We start from the raw sequence: 12,348 nt of genomic DNA, 5'->3' as shown, positions 1-12,348 counted from the left end.
CACACACACACACACACACACACCGGGAAGTGAAGTTAAGTAATCGATGCCAGTTTGTTGACCTTTTTTTTTTCTTTCGACTTTCATCTCCAACGAGTCATGCGGCGGTGGAGGCGGCGGCGGCAGTAGCAACAACCGCAGCATCTTCGAGCAAGTAGCCGAGTGAAAGCAGTATATAAATAGCCTTCTTCAGGAGCCACGCGGCCTTTCATTAGGGATGGAGGAGAAGGGGAGGGTCAGGAGGGAGGGGAGAGAAGGAGGAGAGGGTGAGGTGAAGAAAGTGGAATCTCAGGGAGGATGAGGAGGGAGTCAGGTGGAAGTGGAGGGTAGGAGGGAAGAGTAGAGGACGAGGAAATTGAAGGGAGGAAGAGGGGAAGGGTCAGTAGGAAGTGGAGTGTAGGAGGAATGGAATACAGGGGGGAAGGGTTGGAAGTGGAAGGGTATGGACAATGGGGAGAGTGGAGTGGAATGGAGGGAAGGGGAGAGCAGAGGAGATGGAGGTAGAAGTTTGAGGGTCATAAATGAGAGTGGATAGAGTAGGAAGTGAAGGGAGATAAGAAGTGGAGAGGAGAGGAGTGGAGTAGGGGGACTGAGGAAAGGAAGAGGAGGGAGAAGGAGGGAGAGAAACAAACCAAACAAACCATATACCATACTCCATATCCTCCCCTTTACTCTTCCTTCCACCTCCTACTTCCCCGTCTGACTCCCCCACTCCCCCCGACCCCCCCCCCCACACACTCATTTCTTGACCCATGATTTACGAACAAGATTAATGAAGAGACAAAACTAAAAGAAGAGGAGGCGCAAAATCATCTTCGTGCTCGTTAAGTGAGTGAGTTTGTTCCTGGCGGCCTAGTGTTGGGGGCAGACGCGCTCATCGACGGGACCTGCTCACCTGCTCTGGCCGCGGCGAGCGTGGTGGGAAGGAGGGCGGCAGGAAGAGAGAAATAGACAGAGTTATAAAGATAAATAAATAGACAGAGAGAGAAATACAGTTAGATAGAAATAGTCATATAAAGAAATAGATAGAAAGCGAAACAGACAGAGAGACAGAGAGAGAGAGAGAGAGAGAGAGAGAGAGAGAGAGAGAGATATGAGGGGGGGAGGGAGTAGAGAGGAACGGGAGGGAAAACGATAACATCAAGGAACTATGGTGCTGATTATAGCGTTGCCACACACACACACACACACACACACACACACACACACACACACACACACACACACACACACACACACACACACACACACACACACACACACACACACACACACACACACACACTCGAAACACAATGAAGTAATATTACAGAGGTAAAAAGAATCTAAAAACTTCATAGTAATTACACACTTCCCTTCGTCATTAATAACAATTTCAATTAATCCGCTTCCGAGCAACTCAAACCTTTCTCAAGACATGCTGGACCGCCTCATACACAGTTCCATGGATGTTAGACTGCTTGCATATACGTACATTGATGCTGAGGCCAGAAAAGGTTAAACAACACGGGTACAGTTGTTCAGAAAAAGCCGTTGTGTATGTTTTGTGGCCTTGCGGATCGGCGGGCAAAACACTGCACTTCTTTGCCGTCTGTGTTTCGTCAAGGTAGTAAATCTGGCCGGTAAGAGCCGTTGATGTCACGAAGGATCACGTTTTAGGCAACTCAAATAGACAGTTTTCTTTTTTCCGTGTGTCTGGTTCTACGTGACGCAGCTCCACGCGAGTGAGTGACCTAATACTTGTGATGCAGCCTGGAAAACGTAAAGACAGGTTTTTGTAAATGAAAGCACCACTCAGCCACAGAGGCCACTACCCCCGCGGCATGCAGGTGTTAGATAATGTGTAGGGCACAAGAGATAACTCCTCAAAACACCGCCTTTGAACAATGGGACCGATACCATCAGGTCCTGCTGCCTCTGATGTGTCGAGTGTTGCAAGATTTTTTCCTCGACACTTATTTCAGCAGTGTGTGTGTGTCATGTCTCCCAGGATGATACTCAGACCTCCTATTGTGCCTGATAAACTGTTTCTAGATATGTTGTCACTCGTGTTTTTTTGTGTGGAATTGTAGACAGAATTGCTGCTGTGTGGGGAGGCTGCAAATCACACTTTCTGGACTTGTTTTTTTGTTTTTGTTTTTTTTACAGTTAAGGAGACAGTTCAAGGGCGTAAAGAAAAATATTAAAAAAAGCCCGCTACTTACTGCTCCTGAATAGAGGTCAAAGGAGTGGCCAAAAAGAGAGGTCAGTTTCGGGAGGAGAGGTGTTCTGATACCCTCCTCTTGGGTTTGGCTTTCAGTTGCTCCTGTTGAACTTCTGTGGGTTGATTAGCTTGTTCTTGCTTTTTGTCGGTCTCTAGTGTGGCATTGTCCGTGGGTGTGTGCTCTTCTTTCAGTAGCTTCACTCCGACCTGTGTTAGTGCTCTTTTCTCTCGGTCCGGGACGGCTTAACTTGGATATCTCTCAATTCATTCCGGGTAACTTCATTTTGTTCACTTCACAGCAATGTATCTTTCCTGCTTGGCAAACCTTGTGTTAACCAGGAGCTTCAAACTGAATGACGTCGCTTCGCCCTCTCCATCTCTCTCTCTTTACACTCAATGTTTATTCTCTCTCTCTCTCTCTCTCTCTCTCTCTCTCTCTCTCTCTCTCTCTCTCTCTCTCTCTCTCTCTCTCTCTCTCTCTCTCTCTCTCTCTCTCTCTCTCTCTCTCTACTCTCTCTCTCCTCTCGCTCTCTCTCTCTCTCTCCTCTCTCTCCTCTCTCTCTCTCTCTCTCTCTCTCTCTCTCTCTCTCTCCGAAATTGGAAAAAAAGTGTTTGAGGCCTAATTTTCACTCAACCTTTTTATCCTCCTTCATCAATGCAATAAAAATGAGTTTTTAGGCGAGCGGAAAATTGAATGTTTCTTTACTTCTTATACACGTCAATAGCACCTTGACTCTGGGGGGGGGAGGGGGGTAACGCGTGTGTGTGTGTGTGTGTGTGTGTGTGTGTGTGCGTGATGGGCAATTACCTCGCTGTCCTGGTGACGAACAGCCCACTTGACTCTCCTCTGTTTCCGACTTTCCCTTCTGTTCGTAGTTTATCGGATTTCTCTTATTTATTTCCCCTCTACTATTACTAATCCTGCTCTTACTACTACTACTACTACTACTACTACTACTACTACTACTTCCACTAGTACTGATAATCCTTCTCCTTCGGTTTTGTTTTTCTTTGCCTCTTCCTGCTCCTCCCTCTCCTTTTCTTCTTGCCGTTTTTTATATTCCTGTTCTATTCTTCCTCCTCGTCCTCATCTTTTTTTTCTTCCATCCTGTTTCTTTATCATCCTCATCCTTATTCTCCTCATTCGCTTCGTCTTTTCTCCTTTCTTTTTCATCCTCTTATCCTCCTCCTCCTCCTCCTCTCCGAAGCAGTAGGAAAGGTCATGTGAAAAGTTTTCTTTGTTTACATCGCTAGGACACACGCCCCCACATCCCCCTTACCCCCTTACACCCTCTCCTCCTCCCGGTCCCTCACCTCTCCCTCATTCCTCCCCTCACCCCAATCATCTTCCCTCCTCACCTCTTTCACTCTCTCCCTTCCCTTCCCTTAATGCTTTCCTTTCCCCCTTTCCCTCACCGTTACAATTACCCTTACCTCCCCTATCATATTCGTCCCTTTCCTCCCTCTCACTAACCTTCTTCCTCCTCCCCCTAACCTTCCCCTTCTTCTCCCTCACCCCGATGACCTCTACCAAGCCTCAGAACTTCCGGGAGGCTGTTTACTCATTCTCTCTTGTTCCCTTGTGGCTTATTTTAGTCTGGGTGATGCGTGTGTGTGTGTGTGTGTGTGTGTGTGTGTGTGTGTGTGTGTGTGTGTGTGTGTGTGTTTGGAAACGTTAAAAGCGTGGACGTTAAGCGTTAAGGAAGAGTAATAAAGGAAGGAATGGCAAGGCAAGGTGAAGGGTGAAGTCAAATTTAGTGAGGCCATAAAGGAGGAACGTGAATGTGGCCGTAAAGCATAAAAAGGGGAATGTAGAGAAGGAACAGCAAAAAAAACAACAACAAAAAACAGTGAAGGGAAGAAGCGGAATTGTAAAAGGAAGACGTTGTGAGAGAGAGGAGTGTAGGAAAATAAAAACGTTGGTAGAGTAAAGAAGGAAAAGCCGTATAAGAAGAAAGACGAATGTAAGGAAGAAGAGGAACGGCAAAAAAAGTTAAGGAAAGAAGCGGAATTGTAAAAGGAAGACGTAAAGTTGTTGGGGAATGGCTGGACAAGAGGCAGAAGAACAGAGAGAAGAGTGCAAGAAAAAAAAAAAACTCGGTAAAGAATGAAAAGCCGTATAAGAAGAAAGACGAATGTAAGGAAGAAGAGGAACGGCAAAAAAAAGTTAAGGAAAGAAGCGGAATTGTAAAAGGAAGACGTATAGGTGTGAAAAAGTGGGTAGAGATGAGGCAGAAGAATGGAGAGAAGGGTGTAGGAAAATAAAAACGTTGGTAGAGTAAAGAAGGAGAAGCCGTATAAGAAGAAAGACGAATGTAAGGAAGAAGAGGAACGGCAAGAAAAGTTCAGGAAAGAAGCGGAATTGTAAAAGGAAGACGTATAGCTGTGAAAACGTGGCTAGAGAGGAGGCAGAAGAATGAAGAAAAGGGTGTAGGAGATAAAAGACGTAGGTAGAGTAATAGAGGAAAATTATAAAGTGAAAGGGAGACATATTGATTTAGATATAAACGTACACTACTGAAAATTACTGGAGATGAGGTGGACGAATGGAGAGAAGGGATAAAAAGATACAGACGGCGATATAGTAAAGAAAAAAATATACGCAGATAAAAGAAAGGAAAAGAAAAATCTCGAAACACGTATGTTCTTGAAGATTAGAAAGATACAGAAATAAGAAAAAAATAGGAATGCAGAAGCAGAAAAATGGAGATACAGAAGAAATAAAAAATGAAAAATGCAGAAATATAAGAATAGAAAGACAAATAAGAAAAATATAGGAAGATACGGAAATATGAAAAGAGAAACGTGATGAGGAAAAAAAAAGATAGCAGAAACAAAACGAATAAAACAAGCCGAGTAAAAAAATTGAAAGATACAGAAAAAATTGGAAAATGCAGAAATATAAAAATAGAGAGAAAGAAATAAGAAAAAATAGTAATATACATAAAAAAGAAAAGAAAACGTGGCGAGGAAAGAAAACAGATGGCAGACACAAACCAAGCAGAGGGAGTGACGCCTAATCAAAGGACCGGAGCAGAATAGTTACCCTGGGGCCGGGGCGTCCAGGTGCTGACGGGCGGGGGGGAGGGAGGTGCAGGACAGGTCAGCTCGGCTCCTCAGCACCTGCGGAGACACACCTGTTGTTAGTCCGTGAGCTGACAGCGCGGCGCCAATGAGGTCAGGTCAGGTCACCCCAAACCAAAATAGCATATCAGGCGAATACACGAATACTAATAATAAAGATGATGATAATAATGGTAGTAGTAATAATAACTAATAATAATGATAATAAAAAATAATGACGATAAATGAAAATGATAAACGAGTAAATAGAAAAGTATATAATAGATGGATAAAAATGCTCTTTCCCCCTTTTTTGTTATTTTTATTCTTTCTAGTAAACAAAAATAATATCAAATTGAGGTTCTTTTTCAACTTATACTTTTCCATTATTATTTTTTTCTTTTTCGGACAGGGTTCACACACTAACTGAGGTTTTCTCTTTATGCATCATTACTCCACCAGTAAACAAAATATCGGAGGTTTATTTTATACAATCACTTATTCTTTCCGCGTACCGATTATTACTTCCCAATATTTCTTGGCATTAGAAGTTGAAGGCGGTACCTTTTATATATTCTTTTTCCTGTCAAGTCAACAAGGAATCGCGTATACTATATTTTTATCTTATTTATCTTTTTAATTTTAATTTATTGTGTTGTATTGTTTTATGTATTTTTTTCTTTTTCATTCTTTCTTCTTTTATTGTTTTTTTTCATTCTTTCCTTCCTTCCTTTTTTCTCTTCTTTCTTTTTCTTTCCTTTTCTTTCTTTTTCTTTCTTTCTGTTATTTATACATTTATATTGCATTCGCTATTTGTTCTGGACGTGCAAACTTTTGGACTTTCTTGAGACGTAATCGTGAGCAGTAAAACTTTTAGGGTTCGAAGTTTAGTTCTTTTGCCATACGAAGAGTTAAAAACGGGTTTGAGTTCTGTTTTGCATCCCTCCATCCTCCCATTCAGCCATTCTCTCTCTCTCTCTCTCTCTCTCTCTCTCTCTCTCTATCTATCTTTCTCTCTCTATCTCTCGTCTAAGGGAAAGTGAGGGCCCCGCGACAGTGCGTACATAAGCTTCCTTCCTGTGTCGCTCTCTTTGTTATTCGCACATAATAAAAATAACAATATAACGGCGGCGGCGTTGTTTGTTTGTTTGTTTGTGTGTTTGTTTCGCCGGGAATCACGGGTTGTTGCTGGTATCTTGATCAACGGGAGGTGAAAGTGTGTGTGTGTGTGTGTGTGTGTGTGTGTGTGTGTGTGTGTGTGTGTGTGTGTGTGTGTTTAAAGGAGATATGTGGGCTTAAAGCGAGGAAAAATGAATGAATGGTAATCTGTGTGTGTGTGTGTGTGTGAGAGAGAGAGAGAGAGAGAGAGAGAGAGAGAGAGAGAGAGAGAGAGAGAGAGAGAGAGAATGGTGTAGGTAGTTTATATAGTGATAATGATGATGACGATATAAAAGTGGTGGTGGCAGTCATGATATTGTGGTGGTGCAGGGAGTGAATGACGTGAAGTGGTGATGATGGTGGTGATGAGGGTCCTGGGATGGCACAGAGATGCTGGGATGAGGCTGTGTTTAGCGAGAATCCTCCAGAGATCCATTACTCTCTCTGTCTCTCTCTCTCTCTCTCTCTCTCTCTCTCTCTCTCTCTCTCTCTCTCTCTCTCTCTTCATAGCCGTCAACCAAATACAGAGTCGTGGGGGACTTTAATACTGAGACTCTTCCTTAAAACTAGGCCACCACTTTATCTCCTCTTTTTACTTCCTCCTCCTCCTACTCCCACCCCTCCTCCCCGTCCTCCTCCTCTTCCTCTTCCATTGTTGACTTCGTTATCTTTCCCTCCCACAGCGCAGCCCAGGAGAGATGGAGGGAGAGGGAGGGAGGTGGGAAGGCGGGAGCAGGAAAGGAAGGGCGGCGGGGTGAGAGCGCTCTGGTGCAGAAAGGAAGGGAAATATGAGGCTGAGAGAGAGAGAGAGAGAGAGAGAGAGAGAGAGAGAGAGAGAGAGAGAGAGAGAGAGAGAGAGAGAGAGAGAGAGAGAGAGAGAGAGAGAGAGAGAGAGAGAGAGAGAGAGAGAGAGAGAGAGAGAGAGAGAGAGAGAGAGAGAGAGAGAGAGAGAGAGAGAGAGAGAGAGAGAGAGACGAAGGGGAAATGAGGGGCAAGGAAAACTATTGTGAGGAAAAGGGAAATGGGAAAGATGAGAAGGAGAGCAAAAGAATGAGAGGATGAAGAAGGAGGAGGAGGAGGAGGAAGGAAGGAAGGAAGGAAATGGAAAATGGACGAGAAATATTAAGCTGCAGAACGAGAAGGAAAAAGAGAGAGGGAAGAGTAAGCGAGATGAGAAACAAGAGAGATCAGAAAGTGAAAAAGGAGAGGATGGAGGAGGAGGTGAAGGAGGAGGAGGAGGAGGAAGAGGAGAGTGCAAAAGGGGACCGTCAAGGAAGTCTGTATTTCCTCTTTCTCAGAACAGGCAAGTAAAAATCACGGACGATTCCTTGAGAGCCTCAGTGGTCCAGTCTTATCGGTGCCTCGGGGCTGGGGCGGGGCGGGGCGGGGTTGGGGAGGCGGGTGAATCTGGTAGGGGGATACAATGCCCTCGCCTCAGGAGCTTATTGATAAGTGTATGGGTTGTTTTCGACGTTTATGTCTTTGTTACTTAGCTTGTTGGCAGTGGTGGTGTTATTTTTGGTGGTGGTGTGAAAAGGAAGGAAAGAAGTCAGCAACAAAGTAAGTGTCACGTCCGTATGGTGGTGGTGGTGGTGGTGGTGTTATCGCAGCGGGGAGGTGTGGCGAGTGGTGGTGGCGAGGAGGGGCCGCGAGGCAGATGGTGGTGATGGCACTCTTCCAGGGGACGAAAAGAGGTGTTTCTATTTTTGGCGTAGCGGGGGTGTGGGTGAGGGTGTGCGGGGGTGAGGCTGTGTGGGGTTGTTGAGGTGGGTGTGGGGGCGGGGTTAAGGGTCGCTGATGTGACCCATGACAAATTGAAAAATAAAAATTGACAGCTGGAGAAGAAAAATTGTCTGAGGTACAAAAATATACTTGCATCAGATGTGCCACGCGGGGCCAGCGAGCAAACCCGAGGGAAGGATTGTATGGAAATTAGACATTGTTCCGTCCCGTGGGGCGGAAGGTGAACGGCGAGGAACCGGCTCTGACCCATCGGCGGCCGGGCACTTGTGTGGGCGGCGGCCGAGACTGTCAGGCGTGGAGGGCCATCTGGAAGCCTTCTTACTAAAGCAGTCGCCATGTTGATGTCCAGTCCTTTCATGTGGGCAGTCGTGAGTAGCGCCGAACCATTTTGGAAAGTTAACTATCTGCTTATGTGCGTTGGACACTCTGGATGCGTTAGTTCGAAGTTTTGTTATGAATCATTACAAACATTATTCCCTCTGCTAAAAAAAAAAAAAGAATCGATCGAAAATTGAATAAAAACCTATACCTACTTTAAATTACTCTTAAATGCAAAACTAACTGCCATTATTTACTTTAATGTACCAAGAGTCACACAAGCACAAGCGAGGCAATAGATCGTCCGTGTGGCGGCGCGGCGAGCGGCAGTGGGCGGGTGGAGGATTTACGTCGCCAAACAACCCCCGAGGCACAGCGCCGCGGGGCTGATGGCGGTGAGCGACGGGCAACGTTCGGCCCTGATGGAGAAAACAACGCCCTGGGACCGTCCGTCGGTTCCTGGGATGGTCGTGCTTCCCTTGCGTCACGTTCTTGGGACCGGCCGCGGGCGGTAGGCAACAAAAACGCTGCTGGTGTGTACATGAAACAGGCAACAGGAAAAAAAGTTGCTCTCACTACTTTACTACGTTTTTTTTTTTTTTTACCAATCCAGGATGTTATTCCAGAAAAAAACTTAGGAAATGTTATCAAGACCACTAAACTGAGATAAGTTGTGTTGCTTGAACGTCAACGAGTAATGTCCGTCCGTAATAACAGTGAATGTTACGAAGCCTTTACACTAACGTCATCAAAGGTATTCAGTGCCATCGGAAGATTAACTGGAAAAGTAAAGTGACGCAGTGAATATTTCCAAGAACTTGCATTCTATTTTAACAGAAACTGAGATTTCGAATGTCATCCTCAGGTTCCGATAGCCGTAACGCATCAGTAGCGAGTATAAACAACGTACAATGCATTCCAGAAACGAAGGAGCGAATATTTTCTAGCCCTTACACTTAACCTTTTAAACAAAGGTATCGGATGTCATCTGAAGGCCGCTTGAACAATGATGCGTCAGTAGCGTCTCTGAACAATTGAGACAAACTGGAACGGGTCACGGCAGATTCTAATCAGGGTCGTGCCTCGAGCCTGGGAAGGGAAACAGAGTGAGAGGGAGAATCTGGATAATCCTCGGCTCTGTGCAGTCCTACCCGTGATAAGGAAGGCAGGATTTGCAAGTTGTTAATGAGGAAGTGAAGGCGGAGCGACACGACTTTTGTGCTCTTGTTGGTGAGGCGAACAAAGGAACAGAGTCGCGTGAATGCAATGACTGTTGTGTTCTGATGGCCAAGGCGAACAAAAAAGCAGAAAGCATCAAGGGAAGGCTGAAGGCTGTGCAACAAGACTACCTAACATTATGATGACTAGCGAGGATCGAACAGGCGTCACCAACCTACACGTCTTCATCAACAACGTGTCATTAAAGTATGAATGAAAGACAAAACAGCGAAATGACTTTGTGAATGCTTCAGAAATGGAGTAGAGAAGCGAATACGTCCCGAATACATACACGAATATATCAGGAATCAGCAACGTGTCCATAAAGTTTGATAAATAAATGAAGGAACTCGTTTTGTAATACGTGTTCCTATAATTAATGGAGGTATACTTGATTCCTCGGTTAGTCTCAGTCCCCCCTTGACCTCAGCTCTATATAGGCGTGAATGTTTATGTAATCGACCAACGTAGAAAAAAATGGGGTAAAGGGAACAAAAGCCTTCAACCCCTTTCTCTTCTTTCGCTCCTTTCCCTTATTTTTATTCCTCTCTCTTTCTGGACTATAAATGCTATGACTAAAAAAAGTATCGTAGCCAGAACACAGACTCCTTCAACTCCTTACTCCCTGTTCTGCTCCTCCCTCCCCCTCCTCCCTCCTCTTTTCTTTTCTTTTTACTCCGGGTTATAAACGCTATAATCAAATTGCAAAAAAATACAAAACGATGCCGTGGAGGGATCATAAAAGCTTTCAAACCCTCTTACTTTACATCTGAACTCTTTCTTTTTCTCCCTCTTTTTTTCCCCTCACTTTCCCTCTCTATTCTTCCCTTCCTCCCTCCACAGGCTCATAGGGAACATAACTTTTTTATTCCTCCTTTTTTTTCTTCTTCCCTTCCTTGCACTGACTTGGATAGGGGAAGAAATACCGTGTTGAAAAGAGGAAAAAAATATTGCTAAACGTATCTCCTCCTTCTATTGTGTTTCTTCTGGGTATAGCGTTTTGTTACCCAGAATAAGGTCAGAGGGGAGAAGGGAAGCAGTGACCTGTTATTATCACTTCGAGGAACTGTCTGATTTTCTTTGCGCGGGTTCCTGTATACAATGTTACTAAGTTGGTCTGTTTCGCTTACTCCTCGTCGTCCTCTTCCTCCGCCTCCTCATTAGTGGTGTTCAGTGTTACCAGCTCATTGTACTTTGTTGATCCAGATTTTCAGATGCTCTTTTTTTTTTTTAATTCCGTTCTTCCTTTCCTTATATCCTTCTCTCTTCTCTTATATTGCTCTCCCTTATATGGTTCTTCTTTATATCCTCCCTCCTTCCCTTATTTCATTCTTCCGTTTATCGTTTTTCCTTCTCTTTTAATCGTATTTCCTTCCCCTATTATGTTCTTCCTCCCTTTATATCCTTCTTTCTCCCTTGACTTGGTTCTTTTTTGTGTATTTTTATGCTCAGTGTCCTTCTCTCTGTATTTTCCTTGTTTGCCTTCAAATAAAACTAAATATCCAAGCCTGTTTTTATTATGTTTCTTCTCCTTTTTATTATTTTTCTTTTATCTTGTTTTTTCCTTCTAATTCTGGTCTGATTCTTCTTCGTTTTTTTCTAGTGTTTGTTCTTAATCTTGTCCTTGCTTTTTTGGTATGTTTTTCTTTCCTTCTACTTCTCCTTCTCGTCCATCATCCTCGTTATGTTTTATTTTATTCCACTCTCACTTAACATCTATTTCAACACATGCTTCCACCCACTTTTGTTTCGGTCAATATCACCTTTGTCTCCGTACCTCTTCTGACGCTAAACCTGAATCCTCTTGTCTCGTTTTCCTCTCTTACATCATCAGTTTCATTTCTTTTTTCCTCTTTTTTACTTCCTTTATCTTTATCCTGACGTGTGTTTCTCTTCTTGACTCATTTTCCCTCTCCCTCCTCTCATTCTTTCGTCCTGACTTCCTCCATTATTTTCACATTCGCATCCTTTCCCGGTAAATGTAATTCCCCCATGAAGGATTATATCTTGCTCAGTCACCCCTTCCTTCCTTTACTGGCAATCACCTTTTCCTCCCTGCATTTACCAAGAACTCTGCCTCTATCCTCCTCATGTTTAAGGTAACCATATACTCTTTCCCAGCACCTACTTCTCTACTCTCCTTCTCTCGTCTTCTCATCTTCTCTCTTTTAGCACCTCCTCCTCCTTATCCTCCTCTCTCTCCTCCCACTTCTCACCTTCCCATCCTATACCTTCTCGCTCAGCCCCTATTCCTCCTCTAATCTTCTCTCATCTGTTCCTTCTTCATCTCCTCAGCCTATACTCTCCCTCAGCACCTCCTTCTCCTCCTACTTCACTTCTTATGAACCGAATTTTTTTTATAGAACCTACCTCTCCCCTGCTTTTTCCTCCTTCATTTTTTACATCGCCTCGTTTTCCCTCCTCTCGCTCTCTCGCTCTCCTTTCCCTTTCCCTCTATTCCACCTGACCCTTCACCGAGTGCTGTTATTGTCCTGTCCTGCCCCGCGGCCACAAGAGGGAAAGTGGCGTCGCTGGTGAAAGGGTGTAGGGGCGTTACTATAGGGCAGGGCGGGGAGGAGGAGGGGGCGCTGCGAGGGACCTTGGCTGCCCGTCTGAGAGGCTTATCACTCCCTAGGAAGAAGGAT

At 44.5% G+C, this 12,348-nt stretch overlaps 1 protein-coding gene and 1 long non-coding RNA gene across 4 annotated transcripts in view; one reads left to right on the top strand and one right to left on the bottom strand.

Annotated features, from left to right (window-relative positions):
- The window catches only part of LOC127004053 (uncharacterized), a 101,480-nt gene that overhangs the window by 13,006 nt on the left and 76,126 nt on the right, over positions 1-12,348 (top strand). Inside the window, exons 2-3 of one of the 2 annotated variants that reach the window (XR_007757597.1) lie at positions 8,306-8,535; positions 8,757-12,348. The exon at positions 8,757-12,348 is cut by the window's right edge and continues 486 nt beyond it. The exons of the other annotated variant lie outside the window; for it this stretch is intronic. This is a non-coding gene — a long non-coding RNA (uncharacterized LOC127004053). The remainder of the gene's footprint in view (positions 1-8,305; positions 8,536-8,756) is intronic. 2 annotated transcript variants of the gene reach the window in all.
- LOC127004051 (sal-like protein 3) overlaps positions 1-12,348 on the bottom strand; it is a 96,211-nt gene that overhangs the window by 28,134 nt on the left and 55,729 nt on the right. For both annotated transcript variants that reach the window (XM_050871332.1, XM_050871331.1), the window contains one exon: positions 5,250-5,326. The gene's annotated coding sequence lies outside the window, so the exon portion shown is untranslated. The remainder of the gene's footprint in view (positions 1-5,249; positions 5,327-12,348) is intronic.

Source organism: Eriocheir sinensis, chromosome 27 (genome assembly GCF_024679095.1).
Source record: "Eriocheir sinensis breed Jianghai 21 chromosome 27, ASM2467909v1, whole genome shotgun sequence".
Lineage (NCBI taxonomy): Eukaryota > Metazoa > Arthropoda > Malacostraca > Decapoda > Varunidae > Eriocheir > Eriocheir sinensis.
Note: the sequence above shows the minus strand (reverse complement) of the source record. Positions and strands in the feature narration are given on the sequence as shown.